The sequence below is a fragment of the Gorilla gorilla genome, chromosome 9 (genome assembly GCF_029281585.2).
Source record: "Gorilla gorilla gorilla isolate KB3781 chromosome 9, NHGRI_mGorGor1-v2.1_pri, whole genome shotgun sequence".
NCBI lineage: Eukaryota > Metazoa > Chordata > Mammalia > Primates > Hominidae > Gorilla > Gorilla gorilla.
This window is the reverse complement of record NC_073233.2, coordinates 46,667,882-46,695,387: the sequence shown is the minus strand read 5'-3', so window position 1 is coordinate 46,695,387 and position 27,506 is coordinate 46,667,882. Positions and strand designations below refer to the sequence as shown.

The 27,506-nt window shown below is 37.1% G+C and overlaps 1 protein-coding gene across 6 annotated transcripts in view; it reads left to right on the top strand.

Annotated features, from left to right (window-relative positions):
• Nucleotides 1-27,506, top strand: part of LRRC4C (leucine rich repeat containing 4C) — a 1,603,893-nt gene that overhangs the window by 1,394,048 nt on the left and 182,339 nt on the right. For all 6 annotated transcript variants that reach the window (XM_063711075.1, XM_055356587.2, XM_055356596.2 and 3 more), the window contains one exon: nucleotides 2,684-2,777. The gene's annotated coding sequence lies outside the window, so the exon portion shown is untranslated. The remainder of the gene's footprint in view (nucleotides 1-2,683; nucleotides 2,778-27,506) is intronic.

Genomic DNA, 27,506 nt, shown 5'->3' with positions numbered 1-27,506 from the left:
GGCATGGTGGCACATGTGTGTAATCCCAGCTACCTGGGAGGCTGAGGCAGGAGAATCCCTTGAACCCAGGAGGCGGAGACTGTAGTGAGCTGAGATCGCACCACTGCACTCCAGCCTGAGTGACAGAGTAAGACTCTGTCTCAGAAAAAAAAAAGTGAATGTCTTTTTTAAAACATGCAATATAAACATACAATTGAGGATTCAGCACTACCATTGAGAAGCTGGGTAGATGGATGAAATCCTAAAACCTGCTTTCTAGTTCATGAACATATTGTATCTTATTCCCTTCACCTGTGCAGTATAATATTTAGTGAATCGATTGGTGAGTCCCTTCCAGCCCCACATTTAATGAATCTACATAATATGATTCACTTTGTTCTAATCAACAAACCCCCTGCCTTGTTCTCTTCACAACCACCTGTCATAGTACTTTTCTTATCTGATGCTATGTCCCTTCAGGCAGCCCCACCAAGCTCAGTTCTCTGTACTAAGAATCCTGGTATAAACAAATTTATTTGAAACTTATTAAATACCAAGTAGAAAACTCAGATTAAAAGAAGGAGGAGGCATTATTTTGTTCCCCTGAACATACAATTGAAATGGAATGCAAAAATTAGATTCCTGAGAAATTAGACAAGGCATTCAGGTATGAAAAGATCAATATGAACTGATGCATTCAGAGGCTAAGATACAATCGATCTGATAGAATCTACTTCAATTGAATATGTACTGGCCCAGAAGTAGCCATCAAGCTTTGTAGTGCCAGGATACATAGCACAGTTCATAGTAAGAAAAAGTATAGGCTTGGGGATTAAACAGACTTGCCAATTCTGCCATTTATCTCTTTCTGGGTTAAACTAAGTTGTTTAACTGACTTAAACATCCTTACCTCTGTTTCTTAATCTGTAAAAGGAGAATTATAATCCAAATTTTTATAGAGTAGTTATGAAGCTTAATTTGTACAGTAATGTAGAGAGATTAGCCCAGTGCATTAGAAGTATAATGCAAGCTTAAATTAGTTTCTTTTATTCTAATAATAGTAGCAAACAAATCTGATATGCCAGTTTTAAAATTATCTTTGCAAGTAGTAATTCCAGCTATCACTCAACCCTTCAGTTTTAGGAAATGTATTGTTTTTGCAAGACAACAACAAATTAAATATGAACATTTCAACCAAAAATACCTTTTTCCCTCTGGAAGATATGTGAGGGGGAAAAAATCATCATATCATGCTAAATTCTGTAAGCTATCTTACATATTGTTGGTGGTTTCCCCAGTCCTTTCAGAATTTCAACTTCTCTTTAACATCAGGAGAGCTGAAGGATGGACAACCGACCTACTGGTCATTAGGCTCCAAAGAGTTATTAATCTTTTGAGTTAAAAATAAAATTGTACTAAACTCCGTCAGGTAGATAATTAATTTTTTTCAAGTAATGCATGAATCTCAAATTCGTTGATTACGACCACCTTAGTATAACTTACCTACAAATAATTCATGCTCGAGAGAGAAGCTAACAATTGGTATATATAAGTATATAAAAATTCAGGCTTTATTTAAGCATGAGAGTTTTGCTTCCACAAAATCTTCCTGATCATTCTACCCATATCAAAACATACCCTCAGAAGGAAAATTATCGCAGACTTTGAAAGATAGAAGGGTCCTTAGTGGCAATTTTGTACGAAGCTTTTTGTTTTATATGTGGAGCAATTAAGACTCAGTAAGTTTTGGATTCTTGCCCAAAATTGTCTGGCTAATTATGACAGGGTTATGAATTGAATCCAGTTCTAATTCTCAATCCAATGTCTATATTTACTTATTTTCTGTGATGCTATATCAAACTAAGGAATCTGTAAATTACAGTGTATATTTTCTATTTATTTATTTATTTATTTATTTTTGAGATGGAGTCTCACTGTGTCGCCCAGGCTGGAGTGCAGTGGCGCGATCTCGGCTCACTGCAAGCCTCCGCCTCCAGGGTTCACACCATTCTCCTGCCTCAGCCTCCCGAGCAGCTGGGACTACAGGCGCCCACCACCACACCTGGCTAATTTTTTGTATTTTTAGTGGAAATGGGGTTTCACCGTGTTAGCCAGGATGGTCTCGATCTCCTGACTTCGTGAACCACCCACCTCTGCCTCCCAAAGTGCTGGGATTACAGGCGTGAGCCACCGCGCCCAGCCATTTTCTAGTTTTTTAATGTCAGTTTCAGCTATTAGAGTTGAAATAAACAGATAATTATCTGTATTGTTTTTAGCTCATGGCCAGAGGGAAGAAGTAAGAGCAGGAAGTCTTTTAAATTTATGTACAATAAGCTATTTACAGATAAAAATCTTTTCCAGTGAAATTCATATGACACATTTCAATAAAATGCAATGACATTAACAAAGAAATGAAAGACTAATAAATCTAGAGTTGGTAAACTAAATCAAATAGATATATGTATATATTTATATATTGTATATATAGAATACATATACATATATACATATACATATTTGCTGTAGTTTACCCATGTCTTGATTTGTCCGTTATGTAACACACACACGTAGGAAAGACATTCTGTGATTTTAAATTACTAAATTATATTGAGGGAATGGAACAGGCAGGGATGTCTAACACTAAATTTGTTTTCACTTGTACAGCATGATTTTAAAATATGATATTTATGTTCTCTTCCTCCAGGTATAAAGAAGTACCTGCAGAAATCCAGAGCACTTATTAAACTTCTTTGAGTTTTCTCAGGAAGATCAATACCTGTTGGAGAAATTTTACTAAGGTAAGTTCCAAACACCAGTAATCTATTCTTTAGGGGCTTCCATTCTAGCTGCTCTAGTTTAGAACAAAGTGAGGTTCACTAAGTCAAAAAAAAATAGACAAATAGAAAACCAGGCATTGCTTTTATTAATGATGCAGTTAATATTTGGGGATAACATTTCAGTGTGTGTGGCAAAAATGAACTTCATAACATTTAACTACAGCATTAGATAGATTTACCCATCCAGGCCCAAGAAGTGCGTGGCAACTGCAGGCTCTCCCAACATGGCAGCCTGCCCTGTGAAATTTCTAGTGTGGAGTAGCAGACCTGAGTGTATCTTCCTTCAAGTAGCCCACTGTAAAGATGAAGGGGAAGAGAATGGGTTAAACTGTGATTGACGAAATCTTGCTTTGAAGTTCACAAATCAAATAAGCAACTCTACTGACCAAGAAGAAGGAAGAGAAAAGGGGTTAAAGAGAGGCCAGAAGAGCTGCTATAAGGGAGTTTCCTTCATATGGAAGAAAGAAAAATAAAAATGGGGAAGGAGTATTTTTTTCTGTTACCATTGAAGGATTGGAGAGACCTACCAAAAAGGAAAAATGCTCTTTAGAGGTTGCATCAGGATTTTCTTAACCTAACAGCACACGAAGATAATTTCTCCTGGGTAATGGAGGCAGTCACAGGAATGAGATTTTCCCTGCTTTAAGAAGAAATATTCTAGGCAAAATTTTTTCCGCCTTCCTATTAGAAGTCAGGTATTTTCAGAATCACAATAGACATGTTGTCTGTGCTATCACAGAGCAGATGACTATATAGTAGACTACTACCATTTATGTTTTTACTTATTTTTAAACAAAATAAAAACCCATTGCAGATAGTAATTTTCAATTTTTGAGGCATACTCTTAAGTTATTCTGTAAGGAGCAGGTGGAGGGAACAGTTTAGGTAGTAAATGGGCTTAGCTAACTCCTCAGTGGACTTGTCTCAATGGGGATTTGAAACTCTAATTTAATAAACAACCCGTGTACATGGATTTATTTATTGGTAAAAACAAAACCAAGGAAATATAATGTATTGAAAATATAAAAAGGAATCATAAGCTTAAAGAAAGTAAAATAATGGACTTGGTGCAAGACTGTGAACCAAGCCAAGTATCTGTAGAAGGTAGCAGGATTGACTTAATAGTCTCCATTAGATGCTGCCTCTGTAATGAATGAACCCTGCTCCTTTCATATTTGTGTTTCATCATCTAAGATTGAAGGTCATTTCATTCCAAAAAATGTTTGGTTTATTTTGATCATTTTACTTGGTCAAATTTTGATGATTTGTCCTTTTGACTAGACTGGAGCAGTAAAGGCAAAATAATAATAATAATAATAATAATAATAATAATAATAAATTAGACCATTGTGGCTTCTGTAGAGAAAGAGCAAGCATTCGGATTGACCACAGCACTGTAAATACATATTACAAGGAATAATTAATCATTGAAAACAAAATAGGCTTACTATCTGGGAGGTGATATCTATATTTGATATTATTTGGCATAGATGAGTATAGTGATGTTTGGAAATTGATTATTATCAATGTTCTCGGGTATGTCTTTCAATAATACCAAAGGTCGCGAAAATTTTCTCCCATGTTGTAGGTTGCCTGTTCACTCTGATGGTAGTTTCTTTTGCTGTGCAGAAGCTCTTTAGTTTAATTAGATCCCATTTGTCAATTTTGTCTTTTGTTGCCATTGCTTTTGGTGTTTTGGACATGAAGTCCTTGCCCATGCCTATGTCCTGAATGGTATTGCCTAGGTTTTCTTCTAGGGTTTTTATGGTTTTAGGTCTAACATTTAAATCTTTAATCCATCTTGAATTGATTTTTGTATAAGGTGTAAGGAAGGGATCCAGTTTCAGCTTTCTACATATGGCTAGCCAGTTTTCCCAGCATCATTTATTAAATAGGGAATCCTTTCCCCATTGCTTGTTTTTCTCAGGTTTGTCAAAGATCAGATAGTTGTAGGTATGTGGCATTATTTCTGAGGGCTCTGTTCTGTTCCATTGATCTATATCTGTTTTGGTACCAGTACCATGCTGTTTTGGTTACTGTAGCCTTGTAGTATAGTTTGAAGTCAGGTAGCATGATGCCTCCAGCTTTGTTCTTTTGGCTTAGGATTGACTTGGCGATGCGGGCTCTTTTTTGGTTCCATATGAACTTTAAAGTAGTTTTTTCCAATTCTGTGAAGAAAGTCATTGGTAGCTTGATGGGGATGGCATTGAATCTGTAAATGACCTTGGGCAGTATGGCCATTTTCACGATATTGATTCTTCCTACCCATGAGCATGGAATGTTCTTCCATTTGTTTGTATCCTCTTTTATTTCCTTGAGCAGTGGTTTGTAGTTCTCCTTGAAGAGGTCCTTTACATCCCTTGTAAGTTGGATTCCTGGGTATTTTATTCTCTTTTTGAAGCAATTGTGAATGGGAGTTCACTCATCTGACAAAGGGCTAATATCCAGAATCTACAATGAACTCAAACAAATTTACAAGAAAAAAACAAACAACCCCATCAAAAAGTGGGCGAAGGACATGAACAGACACTTCTCAAAAGAAGACATTTATGCAGCCAAAAAACACATGAAAAAATGCTCATCATCACCGGCCATCAGAGAAATGCAAATCAAAACCACTATGAGATATCATCTCACACCAGTTAGAATGGCAATCATTAAAAAGTCAGGAAACAACAGGTGCTGGAGAGGATGTGGAGAAATAGGAACACTTTTACACTGTTGGTGGGACTGTAAACTAGTTCAACCATTGTGGAAGTCAGTGTGGCGATTCCTCAGGGATCTAGAACTAGAAATACCATTTGACCCAGCCATCCCATTATTGGGTATATACCCAAAGGACTATAAATCATGCTGCTATAAAGACACATGCACACGTATGTTTATTGCGGCATTATTCACAATAGCAAAGACTTGGAACCAACCCAAATGTCCAACAATGATAGACTGGATTAAGAAAATGTGGCACATATACACCATGGAATACTATGCAGCCATAAAAAATGATAAGTTCATGTCCTTTGTAGGGACATGGATGAAATTGGAAACCATCATTCTCAGTAAACTATCGCAAGAACAAAAAACCAAACACCGCATATTCTCACTCATAGGTGGGAATTGAACAATGAGATCACATGGACACAGGAAGGGGAATATCACACTCTGGGGACTATGGTGGGGTGGGGGGAGGGGGGAGGGATAGCATTGGGAGATATACCTAATGCTAGATGACGAGTTAGTGGGTGCAGCGCACCAACATGGCACATGTATACATATGTAACTAACCTGCACAATGTGCACATGTACCCTAAAACTTAAGGTATAATTAAAAAAAAAAAAAAGAATACCAAAGGTCTACTAGACTGATCGATATTTTTAATTTGACACTCAAAACTTATACCTCTGGAAGCTAATATGTAAGCTTAAACGTATGGTTACATGTATAAAGGTTCTGATACTGCCTGTCTTCACTTTGAAAGGAAGAGTCTACTCCTTGCTACCAGGTTGCTGCTGCTGCAGAGAATATGGACTTCTGCTCTCTAAAAGAGGAGCCTGGTTTCTTTCATCTTTCCCCTTAAGAATGGAATGGGAATACTTTAGATTTAAAATAAGCTGCTTCCTACCTTTAAACAAAAAGAGTAGCGTAGTGTTGTAACTTGGTAATGAGTGGCAAAAACCATATGTGAACTAATAAAACCATGAAGGAAGTAAAGTTAATATAGTAATTGAGAAGGTGATCTCAGGAAGGAACATGTAGGATGGACCAAGAGACATGCAGAGAGACGTTTCAGTATCTTGATGAAACACATAGAAGGGCATGGGTTTCAGGAAATATAATCACAAATGCATACATTGAGAAACTTGCCTGCATGGCTACAATTGTCAGTGAGGTATGAATTGGTGAAAAACAGGACAGATATGTAATTTATTGTCAGCTCTAGAATTTCAAGCTAGAGCATCCTTCTGCTAAGATTTCAGTCTGGATACTAAGTTATGCTTAGATCCTGTGGAAAGTATAACCCATTATGCAAAGGGACACCTAACCCTAGAAAATTAAAATACTGTGGTGAAACAAGAATGAGGAATAATAAGGAAATGGAGAGACTAGGACTGCTGTGAAAGAGCCAAATCCAATAATACTTTGCAAAACAATATTTAAAAAGGAATAAAGTAGTCCTAAGTCAGTAGGATGTCCTGCTCCTAAAAAAAAAAACAAAGTACCCTAATTTAGGACCTTTACTGAAGACCCCAGAATTTCCCCAGATTAAGTTCAAGAAAAGATGTTTGCATCATTGAATTTTAGTAAACATTAGTTGAATAAACGATTAAATGGTTAGATTGATTATAAATGTATGAGATTATTTTCCGAAATATACATTTCCTCATCTAATTTAGAATGAGTAAATCCCAGTTTTCTCCCTTTTTCCCATTTCCCACAGCCTTTATAACATCTTTTTTTTTAGCGTATTAGGGAACTAAATTTTTTTTAAAAACCTGGTAACTTAAGAGAACACTATATAGATCTCCAATAGGTCTATCCTAAAGAGTTTATCTCAGAAATTCAAGGCTATCTGGTTTCCTGGCACCCATAAATCACAGCTTAACCAAATCACATCATAGTGAAAGCATTCTAAGTTTAATTTTGCCTTGAGATTTATGAAGCTTCTAAAGATATTTACAGTCACGCATATGATAAATAAACCCATAACAAGTTCTATAGAATGTTTGGATATTCAGAGAAATTTTCCAAGAACCTTTTGTGAAAGTTTATTAAACGCCTAGAGATCAGAAAATACAACCACTCATTTGATTAACTATCATAACTCTTAATTTTCTGTTGCCTGTAAGCATTGTCATGCAGATTTTTTGTCCTATCTGAATTTATACTAATAGGATTTGGCCATATCCCTACTGATGTTTACTTCTGTCTTCTTTTTGCTGGTAGAGGGACTGAGAATTATTGTCTTCCAAAAGGTCATTAACTGATTAACTGGACAAAGCAACAGATTGGAACAAGTAAAGTTCCAAACAGCCTTGTCAGGTTTCTGATTCATTCACAAAAACTAGACATCTACATGAGTAAGTTGTGGTGGCTGTTACTTTATGATTGACATTTTTACCTAGCAACAAATAGAGTTCTACTTATTTCTGAAAACATATCTATAAATTGGATTCCCCCAATGTCTATAATGAGTTACATAATTTCAAGTGAGACAATATTATTGCCTCCAATCTAAAGAGAACTGAAAGAATATTTGCTATTATCACATCTGTGGGATTTTTTTTGACAAAAAATGCATAGACTTTTTCCAGTTTGGGTTTTCTCTGAAATGTGGCTATATTGGTAGTGGCTAAAATAGTTATTAGATCTAATTCATAGAGCTCTTGCTAATAGAACAAACATGCCCACATTCCCGTGATTCGGTCCTGGTTAACAAATCTGTACACCATAAATCTGATGTAGCCCTACTCAGGGAGATTTTAAGCTCTATGGGATGCCTCCTCATTGCTCTTTAAATTTAAAACCAAATTAAAACATCCTGTAGTGGTAAGAGTTTAGAGAAAGAGCATTTTTATAAACTGCTGTTCAGAGTATAATTTGGTGTAACCCTTTCAGAGATCTATATGTTACGTGATTCAAATGTCTTTAAAATGTGCCACTTCCTTTTCTAAGATTGCAAATAAATCAGTGGGCAAATGAAGACATATCTACAGGCATGATCATTAGAGTATTGTAAGCAGTTGCAATATACTGGAAACAACTTAAAAAACTAAAAATAGACTGTGTTATATAGTTTATTGATATAATGAAACACTATACAGTGTTTCACAATGCTGCTGCTGCTCTGAATGTATAGATATGGGAATATATTCATAATATTAATTTTAAATTTCTGATTATAAGAAATTATGTAAATGTGACATCAACAATTTTACATATTACATATATTAGGCATTTATATGTGTAGAAAAATATCTAGATAATAGTATTATATGGGGGTAACATTTCCTTGTTTTAAAACGAGAAATAGACATGTAGGTACATAAACTAGGAGAATAAAATAAATTGCAAACTAAGCAAAAGCTATTTAAAGGATAAAAATGACTTCTTCCTCCTCTAAAACACACACACATGCACACACACATGCACACACACACGCCATCCCTTTATAATCCGTATTGGGTTTTTTAATTTTTTCATTTTTTCCTGTCTGTGCAGTATTTTATTTTTTCAATTTTGTTTAACTGACATAATAATTGTACATATTTTGGGAGTATACAGTGATATTGCAATACAGATAATATATATTGATTAGCATATTCATCACCTCAAACCTTTATTATTTCTTCTTGTTGAAGCATTCAATATCCTCTTTTTAGCTCTATGAAACTGTATAGTATATTTTTGTTAACTACAGTTGTCCGATAGTGATATAGAGCACAAGAAATTATTCCTCCTTTCTAACTTTAATTTTGTATCCTTTAACAAATCTCTCCCCATCTCCCTTTCCCCTACACTTCCCAGACTCTACTCTCTTCTGTTCTACTTTTTACTATTACGAGATCAACTTTTTTTTAGCTTCTACATTTGAGTGAGAACATGTGGTATTTAACTTTCTGTTCCTGGCTTATTTCACTTAACATAATGTCCTCCAGTTCCATCGATAATGCTGCAAATGACAGAATTTTATTCTTTTTTATGGTTGAATAGTATTTTATTGAGTATATATACCATATTTTCATTATCCATTCATCTGTTTTTGGACACCTGAGTTGAATCCATACCTTGGCTATTGCCAGTAGTATTGCAATAAGCAAGGGAATGTAGATGTCTCTTCCTTATGCTTATTTCCTCTCCTTTGGATAAATGCCCAGTAATGTGATTGCTGGATCACATGGCAGTTCTATTTGTAGATTTTTGAGGAACGTTCATACTTTTCTTCATGGTGGTTGTACTTGTTTACGTTTCCAACAGTGTATAAGAGTTCCCTTTTCTCTAGAGCCTCCCTAGCATTTGTTTTTTTGTTTTTCTTTTGTGATAATAGCCATCCTAACTGGGGTGATGATAACTCACTTTGGTTTTAATTGGCATTTCCCTGATGATTAGCGAGGTTGAACATTTTTTCATGTATTTTTGGTCATTTGTATGCCTTCTATTGAAAAATATCTATTCGGATCATTTAGCCATTTTTTTAAAAAAAATCAGATTGTTTGCTTTGTTTTTGTTTTTGTCTTCTGTTTTTTATTTATTTTTTATTTTTTGCTGTCAGGATGTTTGAGTTCTTTTTATATTCTGAATATTAATCCTCTGTCAGATAAATAGTTTGCAACTTATTTCTCCCATTCTGTAGGTTGTCTTTTCATTCTGTTCATTGTTTTCTTGGCTGTGCAAAAGCTTTTAGTTTTACATGATCCCATTTATTTGTTTTTGCTTTTGTTGCCCATGCTGTTGAGGTCTTATTCATAAAATGTTTTCCCAGACCAATGTGCTAAAGAATTTCCCCATGGGCCGGGCGCGGTGGCTCACGCCTGTAATCCCAGCACTTTGGGAGGCCTAGGCAGGCGGATCACGAGGTCAGGAGATCGAGACCATCCTGGCTAACACGGTGAAACCTCGTCTCTACTAAAAATAAAAAATAAAAAAAAATAGCCAGGCATGATGGCGGGCGCCTGTAGTCCCAGCTACTTGGGAGACTGAGGCAAGAGAATGGCGTGAACCCGGAAGGTGGAGCTTGCAGTGAGCCGAGATTGCGCCAATGCACTCCAGTCTGGGTGACAGAGCGAGACTCCATCTCAAAAAAAAAAAGAATTTCCCCTCCATGCATGTTTTCTTTTAATTGTTTCATAGTTTTGGGTCTTACATTTAGGACTTTGATCCATTTGAGTAGATTTTTGTATATTTAAAACTCTAGTTTTATGCTTCTGCATGTGGATATCCAGTTTACCTAGCACCATTTATTGAACAGATGGCCCTTCCTCCAATGTATGTCATTGGCACCTTTGTCAAGAGTCAGTTGGCTATAGATATGTGAATTAATTTCTGGGTTCTCTATTTTGTTCACTGGCCGTGTGAATTTGTCATGTTTTCATGTTATGACTCCTCTGCCTTAATCTATAACAGTGATAATAACTCCTGCCTGTTGTTGTAAGTCACAGAATTGAAGGGCTGTAGCAGCCAGCAACATGGTAAAAGGCCTGGGAGGAGGCGAGGAGTAAAAACTAACATAAACAAATCTATTTGATCGATTACAAATAGGACAAAACAAAAAGAATGTGAGTTGTAATGTCCAGAGGTAGAGATTGAAAGGAGACTTTGAGGATGGTGAAAGGGAAAGGCAATAATATATTTGCCATTCACCAGTAAAGTAAAGCTAAGACCACTTCTGGTGTGATAGACATTTGGGTCTCAGTGAAAGGAGTGGATGAGTGGCAAAAATGATGGACTTAACAATTCTGCAAGCCTGTAAAGTGCAAAAGAGAGGGCACCTGGTCAGTGAACCTATCAAGATGTTGCTTGGGAGAGCTTGAGCCTTCATGTAACTGCTGTCCAATCTCTGGAAGCAACTAAATGCTCAAATAAATGTCTTTCAGGTTAAGCTGACTACATTTTCATCCAGATTGTTGACACTATCCTTCTGCTAGACTATTGGAACCATGACCATACTGTATTCATGGAGTAGTTAGCATCTGAGAGGTAAAGGAAAATCCTTTTGCAAATAAGACTAAGACAGGAACCCCTCAATAGCTCTGGATTCCCTTGAATTTGCCTTTCTTTTAGCATTCTTGGATAAAACTGGGTTGGTGCTATGAAGGGTTGGGAATCCCTTTTTTAAAAGCTCTTGAAGACATCTATTCATGGAGGAGTTTACTTAACCCAGTCTACTTATCAATACCACTATCCTAAAAATAATGGCAGGTAATAATAAATGATGTGAATAAATTCCCATGCACATGGCTGGAACTAACCTCCTTTACATGAATTATCTTACAGCACTCTTTTCACCTTTACTTCAAAGAAGGAGGAAGACAAAAGCTAAATAACTTATTTGTTCAAGATCATTCAAATGGAAAGAAGGTAGAAATGGGATTAAAATCTAGGCAATATGACTCAAATCTTCTCAAGCATTGGTGGCTCTATTGTTTATTTATGGTTACTGTTATCGATTAAGGTAACAATAATAATTCAAAGAAACTGACAGAAAGTATAACCAAGCAAGAGTTTCACGCAACTCAGAAGTTAAATTTTTCAAACTTTTTTTATGTATCAACAGAAGGGAGTTGGTGAGTTAGAACTCCATAGTTCATCTTGAGTTCTCTTCTTTGGCCTTAACCCACATCTATGATAAATAACAAGACATAAGTGAAATCCATAGCTTTAAGATGCTGAGACATACAAAACCATAGAGCACTGTAATGTACATGAAAGGGGAAAAGTACTTTTTTTTTTCTTTTTTTTGAGACAGAGTCTTACTCTGTCTCCAGGCTGGAGTGCAGTGGCACAATCTTGGCTCACTGCAACTTCCACCACCCAGGTTCAAGCAATTCTCCTGCCTCAGCCTCCCAAGTAGCTGGGACTACAGGCACATGCTACCACGCCCAGCTAATTTTTGTATTTTCAGTAGAGACAGGGTTTCACCAAGTTGGCCAGGATGGTCTCGATCTCTTGACCTTGTGTATCACCCATCTTGGCCTCCCAAAATACTGGGATTACAGGTGTGAGCCACCGTGCCCCTTCGGAAAAGCACATTTTAAGTATGGTGCATTTGGCAAGTGGCAACCTTTTGGAAAACAGAGGTGAAATAAAAATTACCTGCTAAATCTCAGCTGTTGTACAGCATATTTCAGCTGAGAATACTTAAAAATAAAATGCCCAAGAAGGCAAACTATTAGAACTTCTATTTTTATGTGATCTTATTTTCTCTGTGTACAGAAAGAGATTTTCTTTCAATGTTGTCATTGTCCTCACTGAGCACTCACTCATTAAGTACACGTTTATTGAACATGTACATTATGCCACAAAATTAGGCACTAGGGTTACCCAGGAGGATAAATGCTGTCTTCTGTGAAGGGAAACAAAGACAGGCCCTGAGAGCTTAATATCTTAATAGTACGGTAGAGATAAGAGGAACAGATGCACATTAACATAAAGATAGATACGCTTGCCCATATACGCATATGCTATCTTGCCATACTGCAGGAGAGAAATATCAATCACACTGAGGATATTAACAGAATGTCTGGGTGGCTTCCGCCTTGATCACAGAAGATTTTATGGATGAGTTGAGTTTTGAAAAGTTTTGGAAAAAAAAATGACAGGATAAAGTATGGTTGCACAGAATATGGAGACATTTTCTGTTTTGGCAGAGATAATGACACAAAGGATCTAAGGAATCCTCAGTATCTTTAAAAACTATAATTTGAACTAAGAGCCACCTCAGGTGAGCCATACAGTGTATCACATCCCGAATTAATGCATATGGTTTTCAAAATATTTTCAAATGGACCCTAAACAAAACAAAACTCTTTGGATTCTTCTTTAGGACCCAGTCTTTAGAAATGAGATAATATATAGTTATTATGCTTAATTCTAATAAATAAAGTAAACCAAAGTCCTTTTAAAGGCTTTGACTTTAAATCAAACCAGCATACAGTCAGCATTGAAATTAGCTTTTAAACTTAAAAAACATATTACTTCTGTCACCCCTGAATTCTTTATGGAGGGGGTGGGGTGGTTGTTGTGAGTTAATGCTTATAAGAGTGTAGCACAGTATCTGCCACATAGTACGTGCTCATTAAATGTAAGCTAAGCTAGTGCTTCTTTTTGTTACTTTAATAAAGATGATTGGAGGATACAGCACACAAATCATGCATGTACCGATTGATGCACGATTATAGAGAGTTCTGATTTTCCTTCAATAAAATAGGTTTATTGATGTTACTATAGCCTATAAATTGTGGCAAGCAATGTGGTACAATGATGAATAAGATAGACTGCTACCTGGAAGGGCATCAGAGTCTGTTAGGGCCCATTTTCTACTAACCACAATAGCTACTTTGGGGTTCTGATTCATTCCTTATTTACCTATGAATTCCTAAGGAATTCAGGGACCTCAAAAGCATTTTCCTTTCATAAGAAAGCATTTCAAAATGCCTCTACCACACTGTTCTATTGAAGCATTGTTGTACTTTTGAAAATATGTTCCAATTTATAAAATACTTTTACCCTCTTCAAAATATGATCTTCATGATTATTCATGAAGTAAGAATAAGGCTGCAGGAAATAAATGGAGAAGTGGGGGGATGATTGGAGGAAACTGATACTTCACGGACTTAAATGACTCTCCCAAGCTAACCGAGTTAGTGAGTAAGAAGGCAGTACTTTCTTCTACATTAGGTTGCCTCCATATAGGATGAGCGAGTCACCTTTTATTCCCCTGACTCCAGGCAGGGCCAGCAGGAGGGAAGAAGATGGGCCTTTGGCATGCTTCCACAGAATGTTCAGCATCCCTCCTCAACCATCCTTTCCTTTCTCTAGTCAAACATATCTTCTTCCTGCTTCTGGGGGCCTGAGCAGCCATTAAGATCATACTTTTGGTGGGGCATGGTGGCTCTTGCCTGTCATCCCAGCATTTTGGGAGGTCCAGGAAAGTGGATTGCTTAAGCTCGGGAGTTTGAGACCAGCCTGGGCTACATGGTGAAAACCCATCTCTACAAAAAATACAAAAAATTAGCTGGGCGTGGTAAAGCACACCTTCAGTCCCTGCTACTTGGGAGGTTGAGGTGGGAAAATCACTTGAGTCGTAGAGGTGGAGGTTGCAGTGAGCTGAGATTGTGCAATTGCACTCCAGCAACAGAGCAAGATACTGTCTCAAGAAAAAAAAATACACTTCTGCTCCTTTCTTCTCTGTCCTGTTCACTCAAAAATATTCTACCCTGTAATAATAATAACTGAAATAAAATATTGTCTACTCATATAATGCAATATTATTTGGCAATAAAATGGAATGAAATACTGACATGTGGCATGGCATAGATGAACCTTGAAAACATTATGCTGAGTGAGAGAAGCCAGACACACAAGACCACACATGGTATGATTCCATTTATACGAAATATTGAATATGAATATGATATGGATATATATATCAATTTGAATATACAATAAGCAAATCTATAGAAATAGAAAGTAGATTAGTGTTTACTGATGGCAGGGTGAGGACTTGAGAATGACTGCTAATGGTACAAAGTTTCTTTCTCAGATGATAAAATATTCTAAAATGACACTGTGGTGATGGTTGCATAACCGTGAATATGCTACAATACAGCCTGTATTGGTGTGAACAAACCATTAAGGGTGACTCTGGTGAGGGCTCAGAAGGAGTGGAAGTGAGCTGTAAAGAAAGTTCCATACTTCTTAGAGAATACCTATATGATCACGAACAGAATGTTGGTAGAAATATGGATGGTGCAGCCCATTCTGATGATTCATATGCATGTCCATTTTATTGGCTCATGTAACCAGAGTAGCTTCAGGTATGACTAGATCTAGATGTTCAATACATAATAAGCTGAAACATAGAATCTATCACTCTTAATCTCATAGCTCTACTTCCGTCACTGCTGACATTTTTCTTGGGCTGGCTTTCATATGTGGTGGCAATGAAATTCCCAAACTACAGATTCACCTTCCACCATTTTGGCCACCTCGGTGGATCAAGGGTTTCTCCCTTCTTATAGTCCATGGAAAAAAAAGTTTGTGGTTGGCTTGAGTCACTTGCCCAGCAATTATGTTAACTGACAGTATAAGGTATTTGACCTCCTGCCTTCCTCTTATAAGGACCCTTATAATTACATTGGACCCACCAGGTCATCCAGGATAATCTCCCATCTCAAAATTTGTGACTTAATCATACCTGCAAGGTCCCTTTTGCCATGTACGAGACATAGCCACAGGTTCCAGAGATTCAAATATGGACATTTTTGGGAGGTTGAGGGGAGGCATTATTCAATGTAACATATTTACAATGCTATGAAGTGTTAATGTTGGATCTTTAATCCATGTTTCCCAAATTGAAGATCAGTTTCTCTTCTACTTTATCACAACTGCATCAGCGGCCATGCATAAGCTTGGCTAGATTTCAAACTCTCTGGGAAAAGAGAATTGCACCTGCCATAGCAAACAACTGTATGTGTGGTGGGGGAGAAAGTGTGATTGTTTTCTGAAATCACAGGAAGAGATGGGGGGAAAAAGGTTCAGTTTCAGTGCCATCACTCCACACTAGCAGTGCCTCCTTGGCTCTCTTTTTTGATTAATAAAGCAATAATGTAGATTTGCTTGTACCTCCTTTATTTGATAAATTCTGTTTCTAGCGAAACAATACAAATTCCATCAGTAGGCAAATCACTTAATAGTTTTCAAATGACAACTATAATTCTTTCTCAGCTGTTCCTACATGTGCAAAGAGAAACAGAGAATTAAGGCAGTTGCATGAATAATTTAAACACTAAACCTCTATTGGCTCAATTATCTGACTATTTCAACAAGCATCTGGAGATAAGTTTAATTTTGTATTCTCTAACTTTTTTTTAGTTTACTTTAACATTTTTAGTCATTTCTTTATAATAAGTCATTTGTTTCGTTTGTGTCCTAAATAAAATTTAACAAACATTTAATGAGCAACTAATATATACCAGCAACTGTGCTCATTTATCTGGTGGCTAAAAAGACACAAAACAATGAATCTCATTCTCATGCAGTATTCAGTTTCAACAGGAGAGATGATACAATTATATACATAACTATACAACATGGCAGAAGGCAAAGGTCGTGATTGAACAAAAATGACATTTGAAAGTATTTAGAGGGAGAAATATCATGCAGTTGGAAAGAATTAGGGGAAACTTCCCCTAGGAAAAAGAATTTTAGAGGATGGATAGGCATTTGCAAGGCAGAAGCTGGGTGGGAGAGTGTTGCAGTAGACAGAGCTACACAGGCAAGGGAGCAGGACAATTCAGAACTAATCTTGGGAGCCACAATTCTATTGATTATGCTGGGGAATAGGGAACATGCAAATTTCTCCCAATCATTCAAAGAAAGAAAGAAAGGGACAGTTTATGTCCAGTATTTAAAACTATCTAATTTACTCATCCCAACACCCTAGCGGTTTTCAGTGGAGCGGTGGGGAGGAGAGAATTATTCATGTCTGTAGACATTTTGATTGTCATAATGGGGGGTGAGGATGTGGAGTGGGGAAGAGAGGATGCTACTGCCATCTAGTGGGTAGCAGCTAGGAATGCTGCTAAACATCGTACAGGACCTAGGGCACCTCCCCAAGCAAAAAAACAAAAACAAAAAAAATTGTATATAGATAGATAGATATTAGATAGATAGAGATAGATAGATAGATACATAGATACATAGATATCTAACTTGAAATACCAATTGTGCCACAGAGAGAAAAAAAAACCCGGATAACCTTGTGAGGTTGTACTATTATTTTCACTTATTTTATAGATGAGGAATCGAGATCTTTTGAGATTACATAGCACGTCTTACCCAAGATCATTAAATAGTGAATGGCAGTACAAGCTTAGAGCCATGTTATAAAGCGTAATGAATGGGGATATAGGCATGCAGCTAATGAGAGTCTCTGAACGTGGGCGTGGCAATCACTGGAGCTACAGTGAAATGACAGTGCACATGAAGTGCTGAGCACAGTGCCTGACGCAGAGTAAGCACTCAATAAGTGGACCGTGCTGCTTTGCATCACAGCTGGTGCTTTTGACTGTGTATTAGCCATGGGTGGGTTGGGCTGGGGCAGGAGCATATGATGGGAAGAGTGGTCAGGATCTGAACTGGAGTGAAAGCAGGTAGAGTGTAAAGGAAGAGACACATGCCATACACTTTGTCCATGTGAGAGTGAAAGAACCTGGCATATAAATGAATGTGTGGGTGTGTATCGGGGACAGTTTTGAAGGTGACTCTGGTTTTGAACATGAGAAACTAATTTTCACCTCACTACCATGAAGTGAGCAGCTGCTGTGTTAGGAATTATTAGACTTATTTAAAACAGACAAACTGAGACACGGAAAGGGAAAGCAATTAGTTCAAGGTCACACCATATTTTGAGATTTCTTTTGACACTTTGGAAGAGAAAAAGGCTAACCTTTTTAAAGATACAATAACTAAATCTTTATAGGAAAGATAACGACAAAATGACATTTTCCTTAATATACTTCCAAAAAATAATTTTAACATTAATGTTGCTATACATTTATGTTGATGAAAGTGACTTTAAACTCTAGTCAGGCAGTCTGGCTGAATGACATAGGTGGAGACACCAAGGAAGAGTTGCTCAAAGAGAATGGGCCGAAGCTCTCTTTCATTGGTCACATTTGCTACATTATTAAGGGAGAGCCAAAAAACAACCTCGTTGGTCAAGTGACCACATGTAGAAGAGAGAACCCATAGTAACGCACAACTTGATATCATACATTTGTTAATAACAGTAAATATGACTAATAATTGAGTGCTTATTGGATGCCAGCAACTGTGCTAACTATTCTTCTGCATTACTTCATATTAATCTTTGTAATTCTGTAGAACAGGTGTAACCGGTTATTGATGAGGTCTTTGAGGCTTAGAGAGGTTAAATAACTTACCAAAGTCACACAGCTAGGACATAAGGGAGCCAATACTGAAACTTCTGGTGTTGGGCTTAAGAGCCCAGGCTTTTATCCAATGTTGTCTATGTATGGCTAGAAGTTAAGAACATACATTCTTCCTTTTTTTTTTTTTTTGTATTTGACAAATGTAAATATAACTGGATACATAGTCATCATTCAGTTAAGACCTACTTAGGGGTGACCTGAGAATATTTGCTACAGAAACAGCATGTTGCCTTCTCAAATCTCTACCTCTACTTCTTATCAATATTATGCAGTTGATTTCCAGATCTAACTTTTACCATTTTAGCTATTCATTCAAAAATTTAAATCCTGCACTTGCTTTGTGCTTGGTACCATTCTATGAGTGGAGTATACGCCATGAACAGGAAAGTAAGGTCTGTACTCTCATGGACAACACATTTCAGCAGAGGTAGACAACTCCACTCATAAAAACAGACATCAGATAAGGGTTCTGCAGAAAATTAAAATGTTGCAATAGACATGGGGTAGCCACTTGAGTTGCTTGAGAGGGATGACCTCTCTTACAAGATCAAAAAGATCAGTGCCTGCAAAGAGCAGAGGGGAATGTTCTAGGCAGAGAAAACAGCTAGGGCCATGGCCCTATTCGAGCACTAAAAGAATGCCCATATGCCTGGAGAGGCTAGTGCTAGGGCAGGAAATGTGGGATAAGGTTGATGCCTGTAATCCCAGCACTTTGGGAGGCCAAGGAGGGTAGATCACGAGGTCAAGAGATTGAGACCATCCTGGCTAAACACGGTGAAACCCTGTCTCTACTAAAAATACAAAAAATTGGCTGGACATGGTGGCACGCACCTATAATCCTAGCTACTTGGGAGGCTGAGGCAGGAGTGCTCAGGATCTGAACTGGAGTGAAAGCAGGAGAATCGCTTGAACCCAGGAGGCGGAGGTTGCAGTGAGCCGAGATCACGCCACTGCACTCCAGCCTGGGCGACAGAGCAAGACTCTGTCTCAAAAAAAAAAAAAAAAAAAAAAGGTTGAAATTCTAAAAGAAGTTGAGAATTTGAAGCCAGGTGAAAGAGGATTTTATAAGTCAATACAAGGTATTTTAATTTTATTTCTGGTATAATGAGATGCCTTTGAATGAATCTTACCCTCTTTCACTAGACTTTCTTGTCTAAAAGCGTAGCTTCTGAGGTAGAGAAGAAGTTAAAGATACTAAGAAAAACTAATTTTACCTTGACTTTATTAGTTAATATTTCATTTGAATAAAAGAGAGTGAGCAAAACCCCAAACTCTTTCAGTAGCTTCATTTATATCTGAAAGGTGTGTTTTTTGACACTTCAGTCAATCAGTGGGTGCCATTAATCTACGTATTATGTTACCAGAAACTGTGTTTCTTCTTGACTTTCCTTTTTCTTTTTGTTCTTCTCAGGAAATTAATTGACATCATTTTCATTTGAAATCCGGTGGCATTTAACTGTACAGGCACTTAGAGGCACCCTCCTATGACTTGAAGCTTAATTTAATTGCATTACTTGTCAGCAGAACCTTAAGGAAAAAGAGCTAGGTCTTCCAGGCCCCTCAATATCCCCAAATTACAAGTGGAAAATGACTTGATACAGGTCTGTAGGTCTCTATGGAGGGAGCTTCTGAAATAGTTGACTTTGGTGAATGATGTTGGCAATTTGGCTCCTAACATTTTTCCAATGTTTTATTTTACTGCAAAAGGAACCTTTGAGCAAGTGTTTGTAAGATGTCATCAATTTCACTTTAGAATTTGGCTTTTGAAAAGGCTGCACTTGGAAACTTTTGGGAGCATTTCCTGCAATTATGGTTTAAGACAATTGGTTTATGAAAGGTTGAATAATATTCAATCACATTGCTCTGTTGATCTACCTGAAAGCACTTCATCAGGCAGAAATATTCTAATAAAAGCATAAAATCTAAAAGCCCAAAGGTCTCTCAAAGGCCATAAGTCTGCTGAGGCCCAGACTTTAACACTTTTTATGTCCTTAAAGTGAACATACAAGTGGCCCAGTATGGTGCTTTCAAGTTTTCTTTTGTCAGATATTTGCATTTTAAAACAAAACTAAATAAAAGAAAAAAAATGTTTTAATTGTAAAATTATAAGAATTAATCACAAATTGAAGATTCTTGCTTTAAATTCAAGTAATTAATAGAAAAATCCCACTATAATGCCCTTACTCTTCTCATTTAGCTCCAGTGGAAATTTAAGCAGGGACAATGTTTAGGAACTGCTAATCTAATATAAGCTTGCCTTAAAGGCCTAACCACAACGTGCAGCCTATGATTGAGCTACTCCAGTGGCAGGAAAATCACCCTTATAAGGAAGCCCATCCCATGCTCATAGAGCATTATTTTGAGGGAGTACTTCGTTATATTGATTGAGACTTATGCATGGCCTCCAAATAGAATATCACACATGCGCACACTCACACACATACACAAACAAATATGCAAATTAATAAAACTTTGTAGATTCTAACCCTTGACATTTCTTATACCCACCTTTCTCTCTCCAACTCCAGATCTTCTGCCTTTGTTTAGATCCTCGTAACCTCCAAGTTTCCCAATTTCTCTCTGGTTTTCAGTTGTTCTTCTCTGATTCATCTGCATACTGCCTCTGGGATAACTTCTGTAGACCCCAAACTTATCATGTCACTTCTTATTAGCCCTCAGTGATGTTCCTTTACCGTTCAAAAAAACTCCCCAAAAAGAAAAAAATAATAATTCTTGATGTGGCTGTTATATGGAGGTTTATTTCTTGGCATTTTATCTTCTTCCCTGCCACACATTTCCCTTAAGTTCCAGCCTTAAAGTATTTACAGTTCTCCTAAAGCACAAACAATGAATGTTTGTCAGATTCAGACTGAGGTCTATGAAATTCCAGACTTGCTGTTCTTGGCTCGACTCCATGCTGTTTTCTTGGATCAAGCATACACCCTTTCTAAATATACAGTAATCTTTTACAAAAATGTAAGTGTGTCTGGGAAATGATGAAAAGTTACTAAAGCATTGCTAAGTCATAGTATATACAGAACTCACTGAAATTGATATTCAATAAATATTTGCTCGTTCAATACATAAATGGATTGAATTGGATAGTACTAAAGTGTTAACACCTATGTACAAATTATTGTATTTAGTATCATTCTTTCTGGAGAAGGGAACTGCTTAAGGTTCAGGCCTTGGGCTATTATAAAGGAATAAAAAAAAAAGACAGAAAAGAAGGATGGGCCTCTTCAAAGAAACTTTGTTCTGATAATCATAATTTTACCATTCTTTAACCATAGAGGTCAAAGAAACACAATTGACAGTATGAGCAGTGAAAAATCCCTGTGGCCTTTTTAATGGAACCCCTAAAATAAATAAGAACAATAACAAAAAATTGTGGAAATGTTCATAAGAATTAAAGTAGAAAACTGAAATTCAATGTGACATAATTGTTATCCTAGTGAAAATGCGAACTTCCATAAATATTCTTAAAATTTGACTAGAAATCCTTTTCAAGATTGTCAACTGAAGGTTGTGATAAAATGTCAAACACTCACTCACGTAACAGTCACCCTGTGTTCACTCCATGCAAGGAGACCACAAATCTGGGACATACCTCACAGTCTTTATTAGCCACAAGCATATTTATTTTATCTCTTATTGCCCCTATAAAACTAACACAGTTTTTGATGGATTAAGTTGACATGTATAGTGAATCAAAGGATTCCTAAGCCCCTTCCATTTTGAAAGTCTTTATTTCTTTATACATACTTATTTTCATTTTTCAAGGCATTATTTTATTCAGGTGATAAAGGTGTCTCCATTTTCGGTGTCAATATCATAAATGATTTTTTCATAAGTCTACAGCATCCCTTAGAGAGTCATTTTTGTCTCTTAAAAGTGTGTATATTAGAGACCTGGACATTTAAAAATGCAAATTGTTTAACATTATTTCAATCATGAGCGACTAAATCAGCTGGAGGCCTGGAACCACAGATGTGCTAAATGAATCTTCAATGTGAAGAGAACTCAATTTTGAAATCTATGCCTTCATCTTCTGAAAGCACAATAGTAATGCGGTGGGGAAAACAAGGCTATCATTTCTTGAATCTGCACTGCATGGCTGATGCTAAAATAAAGTGACATTCTTTAGGAATTGTTTAGTATCAAGTGCTGATTTAGCTGTATAAAATGCAGCTGTCTTCCGAAATTACACAACTGGATTCACACCGTCTCCTAATTCCTGGTGAAGTTTTAAAGATACCTTTATGGGCAATTTTCTTCCCAGTGCAAAGATTCCTAATTTAGACAGTACAAAAATACCACCACATAGTATCTATGCACAAATACCTTCTCCCTTAGAAACATTTAATAAAGGAGATTGTGTTTTTAAAGTGATTGGGTCACTATTTAGAAAGGATATGTAAAAGATAACTGAGTTGAAGGCCATTCAGAAGTGGTTGCCAAATTGTCATACCGTTGTTTCTTTCAGCTTTCTTCTTCTTACTTTAAGTCACTCCTCAAATTTGTCATGTTGCCTCACGTGGTCTGAAAAAGGGAGAATTACCTGTCAACACGCTCCCCTTCGCCAATGCCCTTCCTTCCCAAGCTTCTTTAGTGATTGATATCCTCCTAGGAAGATTATCAATGGGTAAACCCTCCATATCTGTGGGTTTCCCATCTGTGGATTCAACCAATCACAGATCAGAAACCTTCCAGAGAGACTGGTACAGTGCTCACACCTGTCCTAGCTCTTCTGGAGACTGACGTGGGAGAATCGCTTGAGCTCGGGAGTTCCAGGCTGTAGTGAGCCAGGATTGTACCACTGCATTCTAGCCTGAGCAACAGAGCTAGACTCTGCCTCTTAAGAAATAAAAACTTCACAGAGTTTCAAAAAGCAACCTTGAATTTGCCAAGTGCTGGGTATTACATTGAATCCTGAAGAATGAAGTGATGTGTAGGCATTGTATTAGGATTGTATTAGGTAAGTAATCTAGATACGATTTAAAATATATGTGAGGCTGTCCACAGATTACATGCAAATACTATACTATTTTATATAAGGGATCGAGCATCCTCAGATTTTGCAGTCTGCTGGGATCCTGGAATCAATTCCCCACAGATACAGAGGAATGACTGTATTTCAAAAGCTGGACTCTTTGGATCTGTACATGGCATCTAATAGTTGATCACTTCAACCATAGCTGAGTTTGTAAGTTAGTTAAGCTTTAACTCTGTTAATCTTTGGGTAACAAATTATTTTTTCTTAGAATGCATTTTGTTCTTTGTCCTCTGGCTGCCAAATGGGCAATTCTGCAATCATCAACTACATCCACATTCATGAAGCCTTGAACACATTAGCGTTTCTGATATGGTTTGGATCTGTGTCCCTGTTGAGTCTCATGTCAAATTGTAATCCCTAATGTTGGAGGTGGGGCCAGGAGGGACATGACTGGATCAAGTAGGCAGATTTCTCATGAATGGTTTAGCACCATCCCCTTTGGTACTCTCCTCACGTTAGTGAGTTCTTGTGAAATCTTGTCATTCAAAAGTCAGTAGCACCTCCCCTTTCTCTCTCTCTTACTCCTGCTCCCACCGTGTTCGCACATTGCCTTCCACCATGAGTATAAGCTCCCTGAGGCCTCCCCAGAAGCATATGCTACCATGCTTCCTGTAGAGCAGAACCATGAGCCAATTCAACCTGTTTTGTTATCAATTACCCAGTGTCAAGTATTTGGTATAGCAATGCAAGGACAGCCTAATACAGTTTCTATTTGTGAAATCCTCTTGGTCTGGCCCCACATTGAGGTAGCTACTGTCTCCTCTGTCTTCCATCCCCAGCTCTTTACACTTCTGTAAAATTCTGACCATATTTTCTCACCATTGGTTGTAATTAGCATAGCTACTATCTATCCACGTTCTTCCCCCAACCAAGTGGACAGTTCATTCATCTAGTCAATCAAAATTTATTAAGAGGTCAAAGGACCAGGCACTGTGTTAAGCAACATAGGTCCCAATACATGTTAAAATAACTAGTTCTTCATTTAATTGGCTATTCAAGTATTTTTCCCATTCATGTTAGCTATTTCAAGAACTATTTTTGTATTTAAACTATGAATCTTTTCCTATGCATTACAAATAGTTTTGTTCAATGTTGTGGTTTCTTGTCATTGTACATATGGAACAGATTTTCCTTTTAATGTTTGTTCATTTAAACTTTTCTCTCATCTACTTTCCTTTTTCACAAGCTAGCTGGTACTAGAGAGGAGCTAGAATGGGTAAGAAGAAAGGTGAGTGGCAGAGTCCACACAGGAACCTGATAGTGGTCTCTCTAAAGTAATAAAGAGAAATAGGTACACTCTCTTTGGCACACATCTGTGAGCCATTCCTGCGACAGCATCAACAGGTGCTATCAGGAAAGTAAAGGTGACAGAGGAGTTAGTGATGACTTCCATAATGCTTGGCACGTAATTGGGGATCATTATGCATATGTTTAAATAAGTGACTGATTAGATGGTCACTAATGTGGACACTTTCTTTCCAGCAAACCCCAGTAATCACTAAGGACCTTTGTTATTCATAAGGGAGAGAGGTTGTAGTTGATTGCAATGATCACTCTGATTCTCCACTTGCTTTCGTTTTATACAACTTTGCAGTAACCTCCTGATATGGTCTGGCTCTGCGTCCCCACCCAAATCTCATCTTGAATTGTAATCCAAATTGTAATTGCCACATGTTGGGGGAGGGACCTCATGGGAGGTGATTGCATCATGGGGGCATTTCCCCCCATGCTCTTTTCAAAATAGTGAATGAGTTCTCAGGAGATCTGCTGATTTTGTAAGGCAGTTTTCCCTGCTCTTGCTAGCTTTCTGCCACCTGCCACCATGTAAGACATGCTTCTTCCCCTTCTGCCACAATTGTAAGTTTCGTGAGGCCTCCCCAGCCACGTGGAACTGTGAGTCAATTAAACCTATTTTCTTTATAAATTACCCTGTCTTGGGTATATCTTTATAGCAATGTGAAAACAGACTAATACACCTCCCTTTGAAGGTGGAATGACCTGCCCTATTCCCTGACAATGGGCTCAACTAAGTGATTTTCTTTGGCCAATGGGAAGTTAGCTGATACTATTCACACAGAAGCCTGAAAAGGTACTCATGATCTTCTGCTTGCTCTCTTGGATTTCTGCCATTGCCAAGAAATATGCTTGGTCCAAGCTGAAGAAGAGAGAGAGAGATGTATGTGGGGTGGAGCCCAGTTGCACCAGTGACTATAGCTGAGACCATTCTAGATCAGCAAGCAGTTAACTCAGCCAAGATCAAAAAGAGCCACTTAACCAATTTCTGACCAGCCTTTAGAGTCATGAGAAATAATAAGTGATTGTTGTTTTCAGCTATTAAGATTTCAAATGGTTTATTATGCACTCATTGCTAACTGATTCAAAAGTTATACTTCATTGCTGAAATCATCTTATTTGGTGGCATCTTCTCTTAGCTCTTCTATTTTAATAATTATGATAAGTATCTCATCTTTTTAGAATTTTGTGCACCACAGTGAAAAGAATAGTCGGTAAGAGACCAAAAAATGTAGATCTTTCCATTTCCTAAGAGCATTATCTTAGACATTTATTCACTCAACGGTGTACAAAGCATTAGAATACAGACAATGCTCTTGTGAAATCAATTATGGTTTGGGGGTTGGGGGGACATAGACATGAGCAAATCATTTCTATCCATCACAATAAGTAATAGTAGGAAATATGTGTTATAACCAACCACAACTTCTGAGATGAAATAACCTGAGTTACAATCTTGCCTCTATCACTTGCTAGCTAGGTGCCCTTATTTAACCTCAACTCCAATTTCATCAATGGCACCTACTTCATAAGATTGTTGGAAGGATTACATGAGTTGAAATCTGTAACATACATAAAGACAGGCTTGGCACTCACAAGCTCTCATTAAATGCTAGTTATTAAAACAAATGTTAAAAAGTATGAGAGAACAAAAAATAAGACTACATGGGATGAGGGCTGAGTGGAGAAGTAGCCATCATGGGTCGGGGGGGGGGACCTTGAAAAAAAAGCAGAAATTTGCACATCAGTATTTAGGACTTTAGGATCTTTTATCTATATTTCAAGAAATAAAGAATAGAGGATTATTAGGATATCATCTAGTTCCAAAATACAATATCTATAGAATATTATCTAATGTAACATGTTTAGTAAACTCCTGCTGAGTATTGAATTTTAAATTCAAAGTAGTTTTGAAAAAATAAGTTGTTTTAATGAAATTAATTCACATGTCATTACGTGTGACTATACAGGCAAGCTTGATACGATTATCCCGGAGGATATTCTGGTCCCTGTGTAATACTATTGGAAGTGAAAAGAGAATATTTATTTCCAGGATTTATAACACAGCATAAAGACACAAACTTTAAGTATGTATTGTGCTTCAATAGAGTTGCCTACAGCTTGTTAAATCCAATTAATAAACACAATAGACACATTCACTTTTTTATTTTTAAGCAAAGTTACTGAATTTGTTCTATTTGTTATTTTGTATTTCTGATTACAAGATGCTGTCCCCTGCTGTTTGCTAAAGATTACACCAGCTATAGTCACGAACATACAGTGAAATAAGATAACAGTTTTGTTTAATGACTCACATCTACAAATCAGAGAAGAACAAAAGTAGAAATCTGCATGTCCATAGAACAAATCTAGCATGCTAGCACTGTGCCTCCTCTTCTCCCAAGTCATGTCATTTCAATAAGCATTTTGTCCTCTCCATGCTTTTGGTAACTAGATGGGCTAATGGGAAGGGTGATGGTGTAATATTATTTCTTCTAAAAGAGCTTTTATAAAAATTTTTACTTGAACACATACTCTGTCATTGTTAATCGTACCTGGCAACCTCTACTGCATAAATATCTATAATTATGTTTTTTTTCAGCAACAATTTGGTTTGCGTGTGTACTTTCATGACAGTTAGCTTGTTTACTACTTATTCCAATTCTTTT